This window comes from Pinus tabuliformis, chromosome 1_1 (assembly GCF_031772625.1).
Source record: "Pinus tabuliformis cultivar Carrire ecotype Pingquan chromosome 1_1, CPIR1, whole genome shotgun sequence".
NCBI classification, from domain to species: Eukaryota; Viridiplantae; Streptophyta; class Pinopsida; order Pinales; family Pinaceae; genus Pinus; species Pinus tabuliformis.
Window position 1 is genome coordinate 833,439,735 of NC_142297.1, and position 25,454 is coordinate 833,465,188.

General features: G+C 37.2%; 1 protein-coding gene across 13 annotated transcripts in view; it reads right to left on the reverse strand.

Moving 5' to 3' along the window:
• The window catches only part of LOC149216717 (putative U3 small nucleolar RNA-associated protein 11), a 143,117-nt gene extending 117,871 nt beyond the window's left edge, over positions 1 to 25,246 (reverse strand). The window contains exons 1-6 of one of the 13 annotated variants that reach the window (XR_016251133.1): positions 24,869 to 25,222; positions 19,457 to 19,546; positions 18,959 to 19,251; positions 18,563 to 18,732; positions 17,972 to 18,286; positions 17,609 to 17,781 (exon numbers count right to left, since the gene is read on the reverse strand). The gene's annotated coding sequence lies outside the window, so the exon portion shown is untranslated. Of the gene's footprint in view, positions 1 to 17,608; positions 17,782 to 17,971; positions 18,287 to 18,562; positions 18,733 to 18,958; positions 19,257 to 19,437; positions 19,547 to 24,868 lie in introns of those variants that run through there. The other 12 variants (XR_016251130.1, XR_016251126.1, XR_016251127.1 and 9 more) reach the window with 12 other exon arrangements.
• Positions 25,247 to 25,454: the final 208 nt, after the last annotated feature.

Genomic DNA, 25,454 nt, shown 5'->3' on the forward strand with positions numbered 1-25,454 from the left:
TAGCCTGTTGGAAAGATCTCTCCGAGGACTACGACGAAAAAGACGATTTTTAGTCACAAAAATTGTTGGCGGTGGATTTCCCAAAAAACGTCGTTTAGGGCCTCAAAACGGCTTCGGAAGTTTAGGACCCGAAAAACTGCTAAAAATAGTAAATTGTGCTATAATTAAGGAAACAGAAAAACTGAAAGAGACAGTTGTGGCGGTCCAAATGGGATAGGTGGGTGGCCACCAACATCCACCTGGATCATTCACACCTTTCTCAATTAATTACTATTAATTAAGCATTTTTCTTAAGTTAGATTTAGGAAATTTTTAATTATGGTCAATTGATTCAATTGAGCCATCTCTAGGTGGAATTTCCAGAAATGATTTTTGGGTTTTGGAAAACTCCCACGTTTTAGCCTCTCCACAAAGTTTTGAGACTAGAACACCATTTGATGCTACAAAAACTAACAATACTCCACCATTCTTATACATTAGAATAAATTTTGGGTTTAAGATAATTCTCATAAGAAAAATGCATGTTGATATGTTGGAATGCAAAAAACAATAAAATTTCAAGAAATTAGTTCAATGTTAGTCATTTACTAAGATTTACAAAAGTGAATGATTATTAATGTGTTATATTTTTATTTAAAAATATTCAACTACATATTAACGTCACCTTGGTTAAAATATTAGCAAATATCATCTTAAGTATGATAAATATTTTATGAATGGAAAATATAGAATAATTTATATTATCACTACTTTCAAGTCCTTAAAAGCATAAATCTCACGTTAATTAAAATCACAATAAATTTACCCTTAACTATATATATATCAATTGAGTTTAGCTTGTGTGGTTGGATGGAATAGTTGTTATCCTCCCCACCCAAGTTCAAGTCTCATAAGTTGACATGTTGACGTTGTGGAACAAAGTAACTTTGTTGCACTCTTAAGTGAGTCTATACTAAGGGATGGCCTAGTACCAACAACCTCTCTCTTGCCTTTGGGATGAGTGGGAGGCTAAATTTCTTCCTTGGGCAGTACTCAAAGCTACAAACCAACTACTATTTAAATACATCAAACTTGAGGTCCTTCCAACTTCCTTACATTTCAACATTCTCTACCTCTTTGACTCAAAAGCTACAAATCAACTACTATTTAAATTCACCAAACTTGAGTTAATTTTTCCAAAATGAGTGTAAGTTTTAGTAAATATTTTTTCACATTAGAATGATAAATTTCCCAGTTTTGGCCTAAGTCCACCAACCTAATTTCTACATTTACCTTTTAATCTGGAAACTCAATAAGCACAACATTAAGCATCTTGACTTACTTGGGTGGAACCATTATATGAACATCAAGATCCACATGAATATCTTGGACTTCACTGAAGGAGGTTGTTTCAATTCAATGTTTTGGATGACTTTCTCCCCATGCTAATCAAAGGAAATGTCCACTTCTTTGAGGTAATGGTGTGAAGCAAGTAGCATGTTTCTCATGAGTTGCATATTTGACAGTGCATCTAGGATTTCACTTTTTATGCTAATCACTTCCACCTACACTTGATTCTTCAAAAGGCCATATGCACATGGAATTCAATTGCCTCAAACTAGTAGAGTGTATATGTGGGACAATTTTAGTGCATAGTGTACTTGCAATTACATTGCATGCACTAAGATTATCATTGGAAAATCTCAGCAAACATTTTCTCAATATGTCATGAAATCTATCATTGCAACTTTGAAGGTTTGTAAATTGACGAGTGCACTGAAATACACATTCAACCTTATGAGTATGTCTCCCAACAAAGCGACTTTATTGATCTGAATGTAATCTTGTCCCCAAACCTCTACTCTGTATTCTAGTTTTCATTTCTAGCTAGTAATCTATTTAGCCTTAGATAGGCCATGGGCATGAATTATATTTAACTTTGCATTCGATAACTCCATGAAAAGAACACCTTATGCCCCAATAGCTAATGGATGTGCATTTTCATCATTGGAAATAAATTCCCTAATTGTTTGTATCTCCGTTTTCATCTTTTTGCTTCAGTTTCTCTTATAAGTTAGCCTTTTGAACTCTTGGCTTTGAAAGTTGAATGTGAATGAGTCATATTAATACCATGCTCTATCATCTTGTGGATTGTTTAATTGTTCAATGAAATAAGTTTCTCATTTGATTCTTCGAGTCACTAACTCAATCATGGCCACTTCATTCTGCATCTCCTTATTACTACTACTCATATTTTGTGAACCATTCAGTCACTCGAGACATTTAAAAGAGAAGACTTGATTCTCTTGACATAATTTTCACTTTGGCTAAGGAGATAGATCCTTTGGGAAGAATTTCATCCAACAATTCAATTTACCACATACTCACTAGTTTAAAATCATCCATCCACTTATTCCCCATAAAGACTCTTGTTGTTTCTAGATTGATTGATTGGCAAATGAGGGTGTTCACTATGCTCTCAAAGGTTGTAGGTTGGTTAAATAATGAACTTGGATCCTTCAATGCTAGCCATTTCGAAACTTGGTTAGCTCTTTGCTCCTCTACCTATGTGGAATTCTTATCTCTCCTATATAATCCCCCCTACTCAATATGTTGGTAAAATAGTTTCCAAATCAAGCCTTGAGACACATGAATTTTCGTCCACATGCTAGGGGTAAAAAACTACAATTAGCTCCATGTGTCTCTAGCTCAAAAGAAAGATGGTCATCAAGGGCCAATTACTATCGATACTCCTCAATCACAAGAGGAAGTTGAGACAAAAGCTCCTTACTCTTATTAGGAGTTCTAGTTACCCCATGTATGGTTGTTTAGTAAGCTATTTCCGTATAAATAATCTAATGAATACATAATTTGATAATGTGTTGAGTTATAGATATCCATCAACATTGACGCAACAACTTCCTTCTTGCACATACGAGTCATCAATCAACTTCTTTGCTTTAATTGACTTAGTGGTGAAAAATAATGATTATCCACATGAGATGCTTTTGTGTAATGCATCCAATACATAAGTAAAGAGTTTAGAATAATCCTACAAATACCTAATATTCCACAAGCGCTAGTGGTATACATGCATCAAGTCAAATGTAGGTATCCACAACAATTTGAAGCCTAAGAGATCCATGCATGCACATATGCATTCTGTGAGGTAAGTTGACATGTAAAAACATGTTGATTCCCTTCGTTCAGGTGCATTATCCTTCTATAAAGTGTGTATGAGGCCACTAGAAATTAGGTCCACCTAGTTAAACACAATACCATACTCTAAGCTCCCATACATTATTGGTACCCAACTCACCCACATGTGTTGAGCATATAAAAATCCATTCAATGAATTTAGAAGCACAATCAATTTTCTAACCTCTTCTACAAGTTCTTAACTAGATAGACTTCAAAAGTTCTTTTGAAATGCTTGGAAAGTCCTCTATTTGCTAACAATCTTATGCACATTTTATTTCCGAAATATTTCTACACATTTTGTTCACACAAATTGTGGGAACATAGAATTTATAGATATTTTGGATCTTCTTCGAATTGAAATCACTAATTATATCACGCCCATGAGGCTTTAAAGCATGCAATATGGCATTGACATTCTAGATCAGACTCAAAATAACATCACCACAAGGAAACAACTCCTCTTAGGTTTATGAATATGATACATCTGGACCATATAATCCTTTGTTGTCTCTCTCACTTATGGTGGGGGAACAAATCCATATTTATGGTATAACACTTAAGGTTTGGTGAAAACATTGTATCCATGAGCCATATATTTGAGTGTGAAGACTTCTTTTTGTTTACCATTACCTTCATGTAAAACCAAAATTTCATTAAATAATTAAGAGAATTAAGAGACGCAAAAATGACTATAGATTTATTTATTAGAAAAAAATAAAATACACGGAAAAATCCTTTTATCAAATCTTAAATGAATTAATTAAACCTTGTAAGTATTGTCTTATTATTTCAAAAGATAATTTTGTAGTTGAACCCTCCCATTAATGAGTGATCCAATAACAATTTTAATACAATATTTGTAGTCTCACACATATTAAGATTGCTTTATTAAAATCTATAATATAACAAAAATGGGGAAAATATGAAGCTTTGTATGAAGTTAGAAAACTACATACAAAAAATAAATGGATTCCAAATATGAATGCTAATGATCAAAATTAACTCCTCAAGAAAGGTAAGTGCTAGAGTTCAAACAATGACATTTTTTTTGGCTTTTACATATGGAACCATCATGTTCCTCTTTCTTGGATGAACCATGAATGAAAACCTTATTATTCCTTGAGGAATCAAACCATGTTCTTTTCTCGAATGTGTTGAATTTCCACGATCTTGGGTCTAGGATAGAATCTTAGAATCTCTGACGCTACCAAACCAAGAATCTCAACAAAGCTACCTTGCACAACGGAACAATCATAAAGCAATAAATCACACATGCACAAGTATAGACAAATTTTTACAAAATATTGTACAAATATGTACAACAACTCAATCTTAGTAATATTAAACCAACTAAATAATACAACAGTCTAGGGCTTCCCATACAAGGAATAATGACCCTCAACACAAGTATAAGAATACAAGATACACTGACAATCTCACTGAAATGTCTATGTCGTATATCGTCATGTTGATCCTTCACTCCCATTCTGCTCTCTAGTTGTCCCTTAGTCCATTAAAGCACAACACATAGAGTCTCCAGGAGGGCTGCCACCTATCACTGTTGCAAGTCACTTCTACTTCAATGAACACAGACTGATCCAATCTACTCTTATAGGTTGGAAAACAGCTGAGCTCCAATGTGGCTTCTAGTAGCTTCTTTCATCCATCAAAGAGCTACACATAGGCTCAACAACTTCACCCAAACTTCAACTGTCAAGCTCTCTTTATCACTGATTGTCAAGGGATACTTTGGGTGGCCAACACACTGCCCTCTATTAGTCCAATGGAACCCAATACAATCACTGTAGGATCTTCTCCTAGGAGGGGCTTCTAACCACCAAGTCAAGCCCTCCAAATGGCTGCCATAGGCTGCAACAAAACTATCCACACTAGGACTGATTCTCTTGCATCCAATTCAACACTAATACCATGCCTCTACACTCCTTAAAGGATGATGTCACTGTTGTAGGTTTGGTGCCCTGGTTAGGGCTTGTTGACAATTTGCAACAACCCTCTTTCACTGCTCCAAAACTCTTTCTTGGAATTCGACCTCCCTTCACACTAATATTCCCACACTCCTTTGTTCTCTGGGCTATTTACAACCCTCATTTATATCTCACGGCCTACCTACTTCAAGGGAATTAGGCATGCGACCCTTCATGTAACCACAACAACCTTTCAGCCCCCTGTCTGAAGAAGATAATGCCTACAACCTGCCTATATTTGATGTTTAGGAATGCGACCTGCTTCTAGGAGGAAGATCCCACCTCAAACTGTCCCAAAACATCCACAAAATTGCCCCTAACAATTGTTGTAGCCTCATGTAGTACTGCGGACCTGTAAGAGACACATATACCCACAAAAATAGTCCCAAACAAGTTCGATATGCCTCCTTATCTAACTCAACTACCTCAGAGGTGTATCTCCTATGAATGGATGCACATTGGATAATAAAATGACTTGACATCACCTCTTATTTATACCAAACAAGAGGGCTCTACGAATTTTTGAAGAGATGTGTCTTTTGGACCAATTTGACTCAAGCCCACATGACTTGACTGTCCAAAAATTCAATTTTCAACTTCAAAATTCATATCTCATCAAGAACGTCTCAGATTTCGATGATTCTCGAAGCATTGGATTCTCCTCCTCGTCCTCTATTATCTCCATCCATCACCTGTCCAAAATTCTCAATGGTTTTGGCCCAAACATCGACGGGTGAAAAATATTAACCTTGGGTTCTAAGCCCATAAGTGACTCTTGTGGTGCTCCAACCTCCAATCCCTTAACCCTAGGGCTTGGAGTACCTACCAAGCTACTAAAAAATCAACACTCCCTCTCAGTAAGGGAGGTACTTCAAGACTAGAAAGTAACTCGTCATCATCATCATCACTACTCGCAACACTCACTCAACTCCTGGCGCTCACCACTGCAACAATCGTTGTAGTATGAACTATGCCTCTCACAAAAGTGTCGCTATCACTAGAAGCATCCTGCTTCTTTTTCTTTTCCTGTATCACTTTCCAATCCATCCATGATTCCTTATTGGAAAATGTGGAAGACTCTTGCTCTCCACTGACCACACGCTCTTCTTGGGCTGCAAAGTCTCCCTTTGAATCTGAAAGCTTCCACTAGAACTCGACTCTCTTTGAGCCTCTAGAACCTGGAACTTCTTCTTTGGAACTTGTACCTATACCTCTGAAGCTTGCACCTGCAATTGCTTCATTGGAACCTGCACTTGGTCTGCCTGCTACTTCTTCCCATGATCTATAGGTTTTCCCGTTAGCCTATATAGACCATGCTCTCTAACTCCAAGCACAATGCCTACAGATCTAGAGCCTCTAGCCCTGAGTCTTGCCTTCCTATCCTAGAATAAAACCTCAAACCCCTTCTTCTCGATCATCGAGACATATATCACGCTATATTGAAGTCTTGTTACAAATAATACATCTTGGACCCACATCACTCGTCCTGTCTCCATCTTGAATGGCACAACTCTAGATCCTCAGATCTTATTCTGACTCTTGTCGCCCAACACCATGTGCAACTTTGAGTCCCATTCAACTAGAGTCTCGAAAACCTCTTGTGACCCTGTCATATGTTTTTTCACACCACTGTCCACATACCATCCATTCTCATCGACAATACCCTGCGAGAAATGAGAGATCATAGCAAAGTCCTCCTCCAATCTCCTAGTGAGAACATCTATCTCAGTAGAAGTGGCAACATCGATGACCTACTTCCCTTTCTTCTTCTTGTAATACCCATTCTTCTTCATCAGACATCTCAACAAAAAATGACCCATCTCACCTCAGTTGAAACACTTAACTTTATTCAAGTCCTTCTTCTGCTTACCCTTCATTCGTTCTGCAAGTTCCATGTCATCATTTGAAGATGTCTTCTTCGGATGAAGATCCTCGTCTCACAGCTCCTCCTGAATGAAGTCATCCCACAACCTATTCCAGTCTGGAAACTTCTCTCTAGCAAGAATCCCTTTGATGAAGGGCTTCCATTCCTCGGTGAACCCTTTCAAGGAAATCCTCACCATATCATTCTCTGAAATATTCACATTGAAGGCAACAAGCTCATCTTTGACTTGAGACAATCTCGTCAGATACAAAGTCACTCCTTCACCCTGCATCATCTTGGTGGACTTCAACTTATCCTCGAATACCATTACCCAGTTCTCATTCTTATTCTGGAACAAATTCTAAAGAAGCATCCACATCTCATGTGTAGTGTTCTTTCTGGACAAATGAGGTATTAGGGAATCCTTCACATCATCAAGGATGATCAATCTCACCCTCGTATCCAAATCCTCATACACTTCTAGCTCCTTCGGGTGAGTTGGCTTCTTGATGGATTTCTCAGCGAACTCCTAGATCCTATTGACTTGCAAGACCAAGTTGATCCTCTCCTTCCATGGACTATAGTTGGACAACCCCTCCGAAATTTCCGCATATCGGAGATCAGCCTGCAACTTTGACATTGTAGTGATCCCTTCACCTAAAATGTGACCAACTCCCTCTTAAGTTGTACTTCGTTGTGCACTCTGATGATTCACTATCTTCCAAAGTAGCTCAGACACGCTCTGATACCATGTTGAATTTCCACAATCTTGGGTCTAGGATAGAATCTTAGAATCTCTGACACTACCAAACCAAGAATCTCAACAAAGCTACTTTGCACAACGAAACAATATAAAGCAGTAAATCACACATGCACAAGTATAGACAACTTTTTACAAAATATTGTACAAATATGTACAACAACCCAATCTTCGTTATATTAAACCAACTGAATAATACAACAATCTAGGGCTTCCCATACAAGGGATAATGACCCTCAATTATCCACAACTACAAGAATACAAGATACACTGGCAATCTCGTTGCAGTATCTATGTCGTATCTCGTCCTGTCGGTCCTTCACTCTCAATCTACTCTCTAGTTGCCCCTGAGTCGATCAACAGACAACACATAGAGTATCAAGGAGGGTTGCCACCTATCACTGCCACAAGTCACTTCTGCTTCAATGAACACGAGCTAATCAAATATGATCTTCTAGGATGGCCAACACTTGAGCTCCAATCTTCCTTCTAGTAGCTTCTTTCGTCCATCAAAGAACTAAACATAGGCTCAACAACTTCACCCAAATTTCAGTTATCAAGCTCTCTTTATGACTGCTAGTAAAGGGCTACTTTGGGTGGCCAACACACTTCCCTCTGCCATTCCAATGGCACCCAATACAATCATTGTAGGATCTGATCCTAGGAGGGGCTTCTAAACACCAAGTCAAGCCATCCAAATGGCTCCCATAGGCTACAACAAACTTGTCCACACTAGGGATGATCCTCTAACATCCAATTCAACATTAATACCATGCCTCTACACTCCTTAAGGGTTTATGTCACTACTGTAGGTTTGGTGCCCTGGTTAGGGCTCGTTGACAGTCTGCAACAACCCTCTTTCACTGCTCCAAAATCCTTTCTTGGACTATGGCCTCCATCCACACTAATCTGCCCACACTCCTTTGTTGTCTAGGCTATCTCCAGTCCTCATTTATACCTCACGGCCTACCTGCTTCAAGGGAATTAGGCCTGCGACCCTTCCTGTAACCACAACAACCTTTCAACCCCCTGTCTGAAGAAGATAAGGCCTACGACCCACCTGTAGGTGTTGTTTAGGAATGCAACCTACTTCTAGGAGGAAGATCCCACCTCAAACTGTCACAAAACATCCACAAAACTGCCCCTAACACCTGTTGTAGCCTGGTGCAAGGCTACCACCCGCACATACCCACAATATGCATTTTACACAATAATGCATCTACCCCTGTCCCAGGATATTTAACTCAACGAAGGAGTCAAATATACAGACCATAAATGGTCAAGTGGCCCTCTTACACAGTTCCTTTGTAACGGAACTTCAATCACCACACTTAAAACCCTCTATCGGGACTCTATCCGCTCTTATAACCTTCACATAAGACTTTAACAAAGCCTTCCATTAAATCTCTCTCATCGAGACTTAAAAACCCTTCTTAACCTTTATTTAAGCCTCTGGTCGCATATATATATATATATATAACCTGTCCTCTCGACCTTGGTTAATATATATATTAACACAGAAATACTCTATTGGCGCTCTTCCATAGAAAATCCCTGTATAAAGGGAAAATGCTCAAACCACAACTTTTTCATCCACTACACGGGTTATGCACAGACCTCGAGGTTATACTTCAATCATAATCGGCTGTCGGCTTATTCAACGGTCACACATATATGCTTGTATCCCCTCCTCTTCCGATATGCGACTATCGAAGCGTTAACATATAACTTTAACGCAACATAAGTTTACACAAGAACCCCACTCCAAATACATATATTGGACTTCAAAGGTTATACAATTGCCACTATAACCCTATCGGGTCCGCTCTTTAGTCGCCACTCCTCTGATAGGCCCGAACTTTTCCAGCGCTGATACACAATTTGCGATTAGATCTTGACCGTCGATCTGATCTGTGATCCGACGGTTGAGATTAAGTCGCGCTATCGCATATCGCTCAACCTCAATGCTGGCTCCTTCCTTTTCTACACGTCGATCCGATAACTTTTCAGACCCGATAGGGAAATAAACCAGTCCCTAAAATATTTCAAGTCCAACACTTGACCCTGACTGTGGTTTTCACCATTTCTTAATGTAATTCGGGTTTTTACATTCGTGGGAGTTAAACTGTGTAATGAACCCGCTAATGTGATAGTTCGCCTTCCCGATTTGATCTCAGCCGTTGATCTTCTCAGATCCAACGGTTGTTGAGCATCAATTCTTTAATTCTCCGCTCATCCATTTACTTGGGTTTTTCTGCGTTTTCAATGGTTTTCCTCCGATTTCTTCAAGGGCTTCTTTCTTCCATTGCGTTGCTCAACTTCTCTGAGCTTTACTCCCCCACTTAGTTACCTCTCCAGAGCTTCTCTTTGCTTCCTTAATTGGATTCAAAGACCCCTTTTTGATTCTTCTAAATCATGTTACGCCTCTACGTATCCTTCAGGATTCTGCCTAGAATCTCCTGCAACAGAGCCTACAATTCAAGTAATTCATTCATGGAAACATTCTTCAATACTCTGATACAATCAGAAATAAACTCTAAATATATATTAATGCAAAAGAGAGAGATTACATTCAAGACTCCTCGGTCTCGCTCACACACATACACATGCCTGATTCTATTATTGGCGGCCTCTCTTTGCCCGTAGGCTTACATATGCTTATATGGAAACTTGGATTGGATTATTGCTCCATCCTTTCCTTAAATCACTCAAATAAATCCCTAAAGCTCTACACACATGCATATATATATGTCAGACTTTATCCACTTTAGTTTTTCCTCTGTTTTAAAGCAGAGAAGTCACCTTATCAGCTCAATGGTCCATATCTACTCTAATTAATTCCTAAAAGCTCTCTCTTGCTCCTAGAGAATTGGATTTGACTTCTACCACTCATGTTCTCATTTATTTATTTTGAGAGCATTTACATATTCTCCCATTATCTAATTAAATCACACTTAAAGGCCTAAATATTGCCTTAACTTGATACTTAGGAAAACTATTTCCTAAAATGCATGACCCCCTATGTCTACTGTTTACAATGATTTTCCTTGGGCTGAATGCTTCTGCATCATAGCCTCATGTAGTACTGCAGCCTTGTAAGAGACAAATATACCCACAAAAACAGTCCCAAACAAGTTCGATCTACCTCCTTAGATAACTCAACTACCTTAGAGGTGTATCTCCTATGAATGGATGCATATTGGATAATAAAATGACTTGACATAACCTCTTATTTATTCAAACAAGAGGGTTCTACGAATTTTTGAAGAGACATGTATTTTCGACCAATTTGACTCAAGCCTACATGACTTGATTGCCTAAAAATTCATTTGTCAACTTCAAAAATTCATATCTCAACAAGGACATCTCAAATTTCGATGATTCCCGAAGCGTTGGATTCTCCTCGTCGTCCTTTATCATTTCCATCCATCACGTGTCCACAATTATCCATGGTTTTAGCCCAAACATTGATGGGAGCAAAACCCCAACATTGGGTTCCAAGCTCACAAGTGACTCTTGTGGGGCTCCAACCTCCAAAACTTGAACCCTAAGGCTTGGAGTACCTCCCAAGCTACTAAAAAATCAGCAGAATGCATGGTAGAGTTGGCCACCATGTCAAGCTAGTTTTAATGATAGATAGAATGCCTGAACACCAAAGTTCAATGCACACTTGTCCTAAGTACAAAATCGATCAGCAATGAAGAATGATGCTTTCATTCAATTGTCTTAAAGCATCTAAACTATGCAACAACATATCAATGTGAAATTTAATAAGAAGAAAAATGCCTAGAGATAAAGAGACCATTGCACAAGAGTGGTGAATGAATTAATTTGCCTGTGAGTGAAATGTCCCTCGGAAACTCACAATCTACAATAGAATAACCCTGAGAATAATGGAACCCTCACCGACCACCAAGAGATGATAAATAAACTTTCCCATGCTAAATGAAATACCATAGGACATAATAATTGGTGGACTAAGGAAACTAGACACAATTAAATCGTCGAGTTGGATGGTTTACTTGTCTCTCGGGTAAGTGGATTAAGTCGTTGAGGTAAAGTTGTATGTTGCCTTGGAGGTGAGTGGTGTGTGTCATATGGAAAATTCACTAATTTAAAGGGCACATCGTGCCTTAGATGTATTGGGCATCATCAAAAATATTTATTATTGAAAACCATTTTGATTGGTTCCCATAAAAGGAATTGCGAGGGTTGATACGTAGAATGCCCAAATCACTAGGCTTAAGAGTGTTTTTGCCATTGAGGCAAGCACTTTGTTTCATATGTGCATTTTGTTAAAAGGGGGAAATGTGCCTTGGAGGTGAGTAATATGTCTCATATGAGCAGTTTGCCAATGATATAAACCAATACAAAGTTTCAACATGCCAAGACATTTAAGGAAAAAAATGTTAATTAATTCTCCCAAGCATACAATTGCTAGGCTTGATCCTTGAGGTGATTCATTGCTAATCAATGAGTTAATGAGGCACTTTGAAATCCTAGGTGAGTGAAAACATTGAGAAAGAAGTGATGGTCATAATCAACATGCTCCAAGCAAAGCTGGTCACCAAAAAATCCACCTAAAATATTAATTAACAAAAAGAATTCCCTATAATTAAAAATGTTCCCCTTTTTTGAACTTCCATACACTACCTCGACTCTGTATCATGTTAAGCAAGGCTTAGAGGACACCAAGATCTTTCTAATGCCAAGTTAGAAATATCTTTCACCACTCTTTTAATACCTTTCATTAAACCTATGTCAAAAAAAGTTCTTTGATGAGAATTTTTTAAGAACGTTTTCTTCTAGGGCTCTTCATTGATTTCTTCCAATTCCATTGAGATCAATGACCCCAAAATCCTCAACCTAGATTCTTCTAGAGTTCCAATATTTCATTTGGCCAAACATGAAACTACACATAATCAGGAGCCATAGGGAAAGTTTGGTCCTCAAACAAAGTGTTGCTTCAATAATGACAGTGATCATACTTTGGAATGTCATCACTGTCGTATATTCTTTGATTTGCATTAGTAATCATCCTCCAATTCACTGCAGAATGGTTGATTAACCTATGCTCAATATACACTCGAAAACTCGTTGATGCATATGTAAACACTATTAAAATTTTGACCAAAATGCTTCATAACTCAAAGGAGCAAGCATTTGTGAAAAACAAGGGCTATAAGCAATCGAGATTAAATATGTAACTATGGCATGAATATTTTATCAATATATTCTCAAATTTACCCTTTAAGTGACCATCCTCATTATGATTGTAACCACAAATCTTAAGGTTAAAGCAGAAAACGATCTTAAGAATTCATTTATAGATCTTAGTGTACCATCCCACCATAATCCATGTGTGACAAGCACATGAGCCTTGACTACTATCAACACAAGCTTCAATTCAAAACAAGATCAAAATCATCAATGCACAAGCAATTAAATGCAATCTATGCCATAGGGATTATGGGACAAACCAACCAAAGACATTCATGGGTTACCATATATTTGAATACCTTTTTAAATGGTTCATGCATACCATTGGCATGCTTTTGAAAGAGATTGTTTGTGGCCATCAATAATGAGCAAAGGAAACAATGTCATTTAAGTACCTTACCATAAACCAAGGAATTTCAGTAAGCGGCTATGCAAACAAGAATATTTTTGAAAGCATTGCATCTATCGATGAACAAATAACCCAAATTATCAAAACCAGGATTATCATCCTACTAAACCCAAAGAAAAGTTCAAACAATTGCCGGTTCATAGAGATTCATGCACAAACTTAAAATAAACACAAAATCAATGATCAACAAAAAATTTGTAAGTTTTAATAAGAATGCCCTTAAAGTGAGGTGTGCTAGCATGGTTTACCCTCTATGCTTTGAATGTGAGTAGATAAACAACATTCGTGCATCTAATGCAAAACTAAGTAGATACACTTGAACAAAAGCTCAACACAACAGTTAGTGCCCAATGCACCAAGAACACCATAATGAACTATCTACACAAATCAAAATGGTCAAAAAGATTTAAACAAATAGGAAATTAGAGTTATTCATGGGAGCACATTAGGACCATAGTGATCCATAAATGAATCATTCAGCCAAGGCACTTATCATTCATGCATACTCCAAGTAATAAAGTCAAACAGTGAAACCATTCAAAGAACTTGAAATCATCCCAAAGTCTATCATGTCAAAAGCTTAAGTTACAAAGAAAAACAAATTGTGTTTGGTGAGACTTATACTATTTTGTCGTTGGGAAAGTCCCATGCCTAGGGATAGTTGAGGATCTCAACAGAGTCTAATTTGGATGCACTACAATAGAGAACCTAGTAGAGTCTAGGGTTATGTGTTCTCTGTAGGAACAATGAATAATATTTATACCATGTAAAATTTTACTAGAGGAAAGAGGACTTGGAATGGGCCCTCATAGTAGAACAAAAGGGTGGTTTGCAGAATAGAAAATAATGTTGACACACTAAAGCTTTTTAGAGACTCACAACTAGTTATTCACTAGGTTAAGGGGATTTTAAGGCTTAAAAACCTTACTCGACAAGTCCCCTGAATCAAAATTCAGCACTGGCAAGTTACACCATGTCTTTCAAGACAAGTTTGAGAAGAGGAACAAACAATTGGGATGAATTTTGCTGAATGTCAACACTTCTCCAAATGGCACTAGGAAAGAATGTTGGATCTAGGAAATAATTTCTAAAAGGCATTAAGAGTTTCCATTATGCTTTAGAGACTCACAACTAGTTATTCACTAGGTTAAGGGGATTTTAAGGCTTTAAAAACTTGCTCTACAAGTCTCCTCGATCAAATTCAGCATTGGTGAAAGGTTTAGGGAGATCTACTTTACTCATATATACACAGAACTAAACACATGCAGATGTGCTGCCAGAGCAAGCTGTTGGACAAGAAGAAGATGACATGGAGATCACAGAATAGAAGGTGAAGCTAGAACTTCCTCAATGCACAAAGTTATGTCCCATTACTCTATGCATGTCATGCAATTGGTTGATTAGAATGGAACTATCACCGGGCACTTCCATTTGTACTCCAGGTGTGTTTTTGGATATAGTCTAAAAGACAATGTGTGTTTTCATTCTGATTTATGATGTAAAAGTGTAACTTTTGATACTCACTGAAATAGTTTGCTTTGGGCTAAAAAGAACTCTATGCTTTGTGCTGTTAGAAGATCCTTTTTGTTCCCTGTTGTCAAAGCACCCCTTATTCTAACATTTGCTTTCCTTCTTGAATTACAAAAGTTGCAATTTTTCCTCTTGGAAGAAAATATATTCTAACAAATAATTAATAGTAATTAGAAGTATTTCCATGCACTCTTAGTGTAAATACAATTGAGTTAGTTCTTCAAACTTTTTCATGATTGCATTTGCAACAAAGTCCTTGAATTTAATGGTATACATTGTTGTTACCAAGTACAAAGATGCAACAAAAATGTCAAACCTGTAAAAGCCATAAGTTTTTTATATTTACAACCATATTTATAATCAATAGTTTCTATATTCACACTGAAATTTATTATTTTTATCTCTGTTGTCACAGTTTATTAACAATTTATTATTAAGGCAACCATGGTTCGCAGTCAATGAGTGGTCGCTATGTCCACGAGCAATAATCCACACAGATCCACCAAATGCGGCCTAATATATCGGGCCTAACCCCAAGGGCATCGAGGAGATTTGACCTCATGACCTCCCAATAGGCAAGGTACTTAGCAACGAGGGCTCGACCAATTGAGCTATCCCTTGGGGATTAACATTCTTTTATTAACACTTTAAACAAAATGTATATGAAATTAATACCTCCTCATATTGAATTTTTTAAAATTAATTTTAAAGTTAATTAAACATTTCCTGGGTCAAAAATTTATATATCAAATTAATACCCCTCATATTGAATTCTTTCAAATTAATTTTAAACTTAATTAAAAAAATGATCTGTCACACATTTATTTGACTCCTAGGTATGAAAGAATGCATTATAGCATGCTCCATCATGCAGCAAAATATTCCCTTGAACTATGTTGAACGTTGACAAATGTTTAAAGTTAAATTTTCCCCATTTTATATCTTGAAAAATCATTTTCTAGTGCCTTCTTGAGTATATAAGTCATTTAGAGTTAAGTTGAAACACATCAGTTTTCCCTAAAAAAAAATCATATTCAAGACCCATTATCCCTAAAAAGTTTATTATCAAAGCTAGGTTTGGAATTGGAACCAAAGAAAAATTGTCAAGCAAGCCTCGTTGTATCAACCTTATTTTTACAAGCAATCAATCTTTGAGTAAAATGCAGCACTCGACTTCATAAAAAAAAATTGCAACCAAAAAGGGCTATATAGCACATCGAAAAGAATTTTCATAGAAAACATAGGCAAAGTCCCTTCATGTTATATTAAATAATGCCTAGGATTATCTATGGGCACATTGATCAACCATCTTCCTAAATTGTATGCCAAAATGTTTATCAATATAATAAGGTCCAAGACATAAGAATAGAAAGGATGAGATTATTATTATTATCTAATTTTAAGGCCACGGCCAATCTAGGCATATGAGACCCCTTGTTTGTGGTACAAGGGACCCACTTCCGTGCATCGATTTGACTGCTTAGTCTACAAAGGCATACATACTCTATCCCCTCTGGTTTTGAACCTGTGACCTCTGAGGAGGAAACACATGCTCTTAACCATTAGGCCCACTCAAGCTGTATATTAGATAAATGTGGTTATTTGAAGCCACTGAGTTCTTGACATTGAAATTGAAAAACTCTTGTTACTGACAGCGAAAATGAAGTCTGGAATATGAAAATAATCAGAAGCGGAAATATTAACTTTACACCATATTTCTTCAGTTGATGTCTAAATAAAAACATGTTATATATAGTTTTAAAATAACCAAAAAAAATAAAAAATAATAATAATTAAGTTTTATGAAAAAATTGTTTCTGGTCTAAAGAACAACCAAAACTGAGGGCAAACAAAAACGATGTCTTACAGTAAAGTTCTATTTGAGAAGCACAATTTCTTATGTTGGGAAAACTTTAACCTGAAGGGGATATTAGGCCAACTTTCTTTCCTTAAGGTAGCCAATAACAACATGCTTTCTAAGGCAGCATTGTTTGGGGTTCATCCACCCAGGCACAGCTAACCATACCAGTTCACATGGCAAACAAACTAGTAGATATTCTTTTAAGCAAGAATTTGACAACGAGGAGGATTTATCATTAAACAGTTCACAGTAAAAGAAGAAGGAATAATTATACTAAAAACTTGATAGAGTAAAAAACCCCCTGTTCAACTTTTTATGTTAAATGAAGATTAAAGTTGAATAATGAGGATTCACTGAACGTAATATAAGGAATGCAAACACGAAGCAGGTCAGTTATAACTCGAGTGAGAGAACATGCATACAGAGTTGCACATTTTAAAATTAAAAAGAAAATCCTTTGTGCACTATCACATCCATGTGTAATGTATCCATGTGTAATGTTTGAAACTATTGACTGCTCGTAATCTCAGAATTTGGTTATTATATTTTTCACTGGTTTATTAATCCTCTAGGCAATTAGAATAGCACAAAGAATTAAGATTTAAAATAAGATGGGAATTTTTTTTCTTCCATGTTACTGTCAACAATATATATGCTTTGAACAAGTTACACATAAGCCCTGCCACAACGCCTACATCCTATGTAGAGAGATTTCGTATCATGTATTCTTGAAACCAAACTCATGTTCTTTGTATTGATAAACACGTAGCAGTGCTGATTTCCTCACATTTTCATCCAATTCTTCAAACAGGGAATTCCATGCTCTATTTCTATAATGTCTCAATTACAATGCGAGTTCCGGTCAATGAAGTCGACAAATCACCTTTTCCGTTCCTTGGGCCATTTATAAACTGGTTCTGCTGTTTGGTGAACAGTTTCATCATCACGGAGTTTTCTTTTTCTACCCTTCCCCTACAAGAGGAAAAACGAAAATTTATATATATGAATGTTGTATCATAGATGCATAGATTGATGAAAACTTGAAATCTTTTAGCAAGCAATTTTTCACAAATCTCAACATCTAACTTGAATATTTTATGCAATTACTCCAAAACAAACTCTCGCAAGTTAAAATATGCAAACAGGTAAATTGCAGAGTTACCAAATATGCATACCATCAACTCCTTACGCAAACTCATGTCCAGACTAGTCCTAGTAGACAGACAAATCAGTAGATGAGATCTTCCCAAGCACAACCACGAGATCTTCCTTCTAGACAATGACACCACTGATTCCAGCTCTTCTTCCGATTCTTTTTCCGAACAGAGATCTATTTCAAATTTTTCTTTACTCAGCCTCAGATGCTAGGAGAGATGGTTCCAGCGGAAGCCTTGTACCACTAGCGCCATTTATAAACTCGTCCTGCTGTTTGGTGAACAATTTCATCGTCACAGAGTTTCCTTTTTCTACCCTTCCCCTATAAGAGGAAAAAAGAAAAAAATAAAAAATTATATATGAATGTTTTATCAGATACGCATAGATTAATGAAACCTAAGATCTTTCAGCAAGCAAATTTTCACAAATCTCAACATGTAACTTGAATATTTTATGCAGTTACTCCAAAACAAACTCTCGCAAGTTAAAACATGCAAACATGTAAATTGCAGAGTTACCAAATATGCATGCCGTCAACTCATTAACGCAAACTCATGTCCGTAGCTATATTTTGCAAACAGGTAAATTGCAGAATTACCATATATGCATACCATCAACTTCTAAAGCGAACTCATCTCCTAGTAGACAGACCAATCAGTACATGAGATCATCAACTCCTTACGCAAACTCATGTCCATAGCGATGTTTTGCAACTTATCGGCTCGTTTGTTTGTTTCCCCTAGCTCCTTGTATGCTGGAGCAACTTTCCTATAAATGATGCAATCAGTTACCAAGCAAGTCCTTTTACCAAGATAAGACTAAATCAGCGAGAATATCTCAAAGGTTATATCAACAGCTATGTAGAAGAATAGTTTAAGAGGTTCATTATCAGACCAAAATGACAAACGGGTATTTAGTAAAAGAACTGAGAAATAAAGCAAACCTACAGTCAACATGCAAACAGGTAAATTGCAGAGTTACCAAATATGCATACCATCAAATCCTTTCGCAAACTCATGTCCAGACTAGTCCTAGTAGACAAACCAATCAGTAGATGAGATCTTCCCAAGCACAACGACGGGATCTTCCTTCTAAACAATGACACAACATTGATTCCAGGTCTTCTTCCGATTCTTTTTCCATACAGAGATTTATTTCAAGTTTTTCTTTATTCAGCCTCGGATGCTAGGAGAGATGGTTCCAGTGGAAGCCTTGTACCACTAGCGCCATTTATAAACTGGTACTTCTGATTAGTGAACAATTTCATCGTCACAGAGTTTTGTTTTTCTACCCTTCCGCCACAAGAAGAAAAAAAAAATGCTATATCTTATACCCAGAGATTAATGAAAACTTAAAATCTTTCAACAAACAAATTTTCACAAATCTCAACATATAACTTGAATATTTTATGCAGTTACTCCAAAACAAACTGTCGCAAGTTAAAACATGCAAATAGGTAAATTGGAGAGTTACCAAATATGCATATCAATACCTCACGCAAACTCATGCCCATAGCTATGTTTGCATCTCATCTGCTCTTTTCTTTCTTTCCTCTAGTTCCTTGTATGCTGCAGCAACGTTCCTATAAATGAGGCAGTCAGTTACCAAGCAAGCCCTTTTACCAACATAAGGCTAAATCAGTGAGAATATCTGAAAGGTTATATCAACAGCTATGTAGAAAAACAGCTTAAGAGGTTCACTATCACACCAAAATCGCAAACAAGAATTTAATCGAAGAACTGAGAAATAAAACAAACCGGCAAATTAATAGGGCAAATTTTACAGGATAGAATTAACATTTATGTAAGGATGCAACAGTGAAATAAAGTATCTTACCAACAAACGTAATTTATGATAGTCCGCAACCTTGCTACCAGGAACATAACCCGAGGGGGGCATTCAGGTGGTGTTTCTGGAGGAAAAAAAAAAAACTTTCCAAAACGGAAACTGCACCAGAAATGTTGTTTTTGGCATATTTGTTTACAGTTTTTTGATGGAAACCCATTTCTCACAGGTTTCTGACCATGACCAGCAAGAAACAGCCAGCAGTAAAAGAGCAAAACCACAAAAACAATCAGCCAAGAAAGACAACTTTATAAAAAATACCGAACGCAACTTGCAACTTGAAAGCTTCAATCCTGATTCGACATAAAACATAATGTTTTAAAGCTCAATGAGTATGGTAGATATGATCTGCCGAGACACTTTCATTTGCAACACACTTATTTCTGAATAAATAACGACCGCTGTATGACATTGCCATTGAATAGATACAATGTCATTTTCCTCTGAAGATTTCACACGTTATACTTTTGGCTTTGTTTCAAGATAATTTTATTTTTTTTTCAAACTAGGACTTTCAAAAACTTATTCGACTTGTAAACTTATCACCTGTAACTTTCCGGATGCACTCTTTTAACTCAACAATAGACATAACTTGCCTTTGGCATGCCACTTTAATTCTTGGGAAACTCCTATTTGCAGAAATTTAAACTGACTGTTGCACCAAATTTCGTCTCAGCAAAATTATTTGATGCCTCCAGATCAAGTGGTCATTGCTCTACTACCAAGTAGAAATATTTACCACACATGGGCAGAGAGGAAATAATCAGTAATTTATTTGATCCAGTGCAGAAAGAGAGAGCCTCAAGAGTGGAAATCTGGAAGAGATGTGTGTATATGTCACATGGGGTGTGCATAACACTAATGAAACCAGCATAGATTTATCTTAATCCCAGGTCTATCAAGCAGTAAGAGGGATGAATCTTTTCAGGCGCAAACTTCTTTTGGAATGCAAAACTTAAAAAATGATTTGCACCTCAAAAAATTTATCATTTGATCCCTCTCCACAATTGATAAATTCCTCAAGATAATAGCAGAGCTCAAGATATAGAGCTCAAGAGCATGCACTTGAAAGAAAATTTCAAACATAACCAGAGAGATTGGTACAATATTCCAAACACACGAACAAGAAAAGCATGATATATAAGGATTTCTCTTGGTCCTTAGACCTTTATCGAAGAATGATCTAAATGGATGATTTACAAATGAGGAGTATGCTTTATTTCAAATATAGAACAATAAAGTGGGTATTACCCATATGTAGGCTCAACAAAACCACCGATACATCTAAGAGGAGGCCAGCACATGGCCTCTACTGAAAATGAACCATAATCCAAATGTTAAACTGAATGCTTACTTATTCCCAAAAACAGGGCAGCTACTTGGTTGCAGTTGCCCATTAAGCAGTGTCCACAAATATAGAATGACCAACCAGGGAAACGACCATCGTGCACTCTTGTAACATAGTGCAATAATGGTTTGTTAAGATTTGTTGTTTTTTTTGCTCCATTTTATAATTGTTCAGCAACAAAGGTCTTTAGAAAATGGAAATGTTGATACATCACGCAATCAACAAATACATATTTCAGAAATTAAAAAATAATCAGGTATTCCTTTTAAATTATTAATCAAATATTGAACAATGTTACAATCTCACGTGCAACCGGTACCAAATTTGAAATGAGTCATGACAAAAACATAAACCAGTGCAAGTGAAATTTTCTAGGGAACATCTAGGGAATGTTGAGAATGTCTAGGGAACAATTGGGGACTGATGGGCACTGTCAAGGAACATCTAGGGAACATTCCACAACCAGAGGGAAAATTTGGGGAATGGTGCCCAAACTACCCCAGATATGGGGGATCATTTGGAATGTGCCCACTATTCTTGATGGCATTTGGGGAATGTTGCCCAAACTACCCCAGATATGGGGGATCATTTGGAATGTGCCCACTATTCTTGATGGCATTCTTCCCAGATTGGGGACATTCTGCTCCAATCCCCAGGTTCCCCTGCAAGGGATAACACCCCAAACAGGTTGCGAATACTCTAGGAGCGCTTCTCATGCTACATAGAAAATTGGCAATATGTGCAGAAAGGAGATGGTTTGTGGTTCTTTATGCATAAAGAGACAAAACATAACTAACTGAAACACAAGTCTTTGTTTCTGATGGATGTACATTTTCCATTCAGAGAGCCTATATAAAATAATCATTCTTTTCCAAAATTTTAAAAAATTATTGACAAACATTATCAAACTTTCAGGGGTTAAGTAAATTGGCCAGGATAATATTAATGACCCAAATAGGTAATTAATGTGCTAGCTTTCCATATAATTTTAAGAGAGCCACTAAAACTGAAGATCATATTGACAATAATGTCATTGTTGGTAATTCCAAAGACGATAATATTTGGGTATCTGTAATACACCCCTTCTTACCAATCCGATACCCAGAGTGAGTGGTTATTAATGTGACCTGACTCCCAAAGTTCGGTTATGAGAATGGGGTCTAAAAATTTCTTTTCCTTTTTTTTTCTTTGATATTCTTAATTAAATGTCAGTTTTATACCATCATGCATCACAGAATCTAGTGGAAATGCTGCACAACCCTACCAATCCTAAAATTGAAATCCTAAAACTGTTAAGTCTAATGGACTTCCAACACTGCCATAGTCTGCCTATGTTATCAACATACTCAGAGAATGCACCTTTGCTACTTGATATTCAAACCAACAAAATTTTCCTGTCAAGTCAGTGAAATATATATATATATATATATTCTGTTTTATAATAAAAGCAACAACAATGCTTAAAACCAACCAACGGAGTTTGCTACTGCACTTGATCATTCTTTAGAGCAGCCCACTCTGCACACTTCCACACTTCCAGTCACTAAAGCAGACTGAATCAATGCACTTGACTCAAGAGCCAAAATATGAGCAGGCAATTAATACACAACTGGAGGTCCAATTGGCAACCCAGAACAAATTTGGGAAGACAATGCATGAATGGCACCAAGATGCCAGGTACCCGATTGCAATTGACATCAATCTTTGGTTAAAGTAGCGAAGGGCACATAAACCAGTGCAGAAAAAGGGATATTCCCACAACCCTTAATAGGTTCATTAGAGCAGCAGTAAGGAACCCAGCTAAGCTTCAGGAACCATTCTTGGAGTCAGGGAAACCACAGTACCCATACAACTGTCCAGGGGCTGCCTGCCAAAACCCACAAAAGAATCCACTGCATGAGAGGCCCGCTGAATGCACAAACTCAATGCCTGACACAATTGTGGAGGAGCCAACTTGACTAAGAGCAGGACCATTCATGCCAGCAAATCAAACTAAAATGTGCGGTTATAACTTAAGTCAAATCCTCCCAAGATGTCACGTTAACATAACCATAGCAAGTCCATTCATGCCAGCAAATCAAACTGAAATGCGCTGTTATAACTTAAGTCAAATCCTCCCTAGATGTCATGTTAACATAACCATAGCAAGTTAGGTCTGTGCTGCATTTGATTAGGTATTTAAATTTTAACCTTTTCTACTCAAATTCTGAAAGCAGAAATCACTTGAAAAGGAATATTTTAATTAGTTATGACATCTGCACTCATATTGTGTAAATGGCGATATGTCCGTTAGCTTCTCATAAAGCTTCAAACACCATTTTACTCAATGGCACAAAATAATATACCCATCCAGAAAGCACTCGAGTTAACACCTAATAGTTGGATAAAACTTTAAATCAGATTATGATAAACTTCCAGAACTTTTTCTAAGGTTTAGAAAATATGCGATTATTGTGTACTTGTCACTATAAGTCACATTTATATAGCTAGAAGAAATCAGTATACTCACCGACCAAATACAAGAGGGCTAAATAATCACAAATCACCTTTAGAATTGAAAAGCACATTGGCCAACTACTTCCCTCACAGGTCGAGAGCTTTTAAGATAAAAAGTAAACGAATCAACGATACCTAAGATTAAGACATCTTAGCAACAATAATCAGAAATGGCCACTGCCAGACCGATCTAAGGCAGCTTTGCTGTCAATGCACACTTGTCGTTGACCCAATTAGTTTTGCAAACCAGTGGTACTGATTTGGGGTTCACCCCAACAGTGGTGGTTATGTAAGACATCATCAGGTGTCTCATCTTGGAGAGTTTACCAAGATTTTTTCCATAATATATTCAAGAAACAAATTAGAAATAGAGAGAAAAGGAAGCTAGAGCAGTCAGCGAAACTTCATTACAAGTAACCTGCTTTGATACATTGTACCTTTTGTTCTCCATAAAAGCCTGAAGAAAGTGATCAGGAACGTATGCTTCTTTTCTTTAAGTTGTGCAAAAGCTAGACCAAGAATTTTACCATCATTGCAGCTTCAATGACATCAGTGAAACCAAGGAATGCTTAGACAAGCATGACCTCCTTCTAGTGTCTGTTGTATGCCAATATAGTATGTATGTCACATAGGTGATCACATCGAGCAGCAAGGGATGTCGATGGGTTCACAAATGATTAAAAATACAACAATCTAGTTCCCAAAAGAGATGAGAGATGAAGACCGTTGGCAAGGTGAATGCAAAGGCCTAATCATCAAATCTAATCAATTTTCAATTTATTAACCTCATGGAAGTCTGTAGTTGTATTTCAATTATCCACAAGCTTACGTTCCTAGGTTGATGGATTCATGTTTGAAGGGATTTTCTCCTGTAAGAGGATACATGACAAGTTCTACGGGTTCAACATTGTGAAAATCCTGAAATCACACCCCATAAACAAGCTTAGCATTAATTTCTGTACAGTCAACATAGGTCCTAATAAATCTAACATGAACTCATCCCACTGTGTTCTCATGTTGGTGCTCTCATTTAGGAAGTTCTCCAAAACGTTGAGGATCAGAGAAGCAAATGCACAGTCGGTCTCCACAATAGAAGACCGACATATGATGCCAATTTCAAACGACATAAAAATTGAAATAACAACTCTATGGTGGTATATCAAAACAAATCAGGGTTATGCAGCATTAACTCCGAGAAAATGTTATGTTAGCAACCTTTGTATCATCCAGAAGATGATGATGCGTGTATATGTGCCTAAGGGGACTGCTTCCAGGATACAGCCAAGCCCTGCGCTGCCTCCAATTTTTACCCGGATAATCTCCCAGTCGGACTCCAGCAGCAATGTTAGAATCCCCCTTCTTTTTCTCCCTCCAGGGCGTTTATATCGGGTCTGATGTCTCTGATCGGAGTCTTTGTGCTGTTCCAAGTTCCAACTATGCCTCCTGGAGGTTAGAGTCTAGCCTGGTCCATATCCTCTGGACCAATTACAAGTGCTCCATTTGTCCCTTAAGTTCCAGTTTTTTATTCGTTATACATTTTTGGTTATCCATGGTTATCAAGTTCCAGATTTTTATTAGTTATCCATGGTTGGTTACCCCTAGGCTCAAGAGGCATGCAATGACGTGTTGGCCGTATATTAATAGCGGTTCGGCAGGTTATGGCGGGTTTAAGGTTTCTATACCATGATTACGTTGCACATTGTTCATTTACGCGTTCATTTATGTTTGGGACATGTTCTTGTCCTTTCGCAATGCCGGTAGTTGATTGTCGTTGTGCCAATGGCAGTCACTGTCATTACTG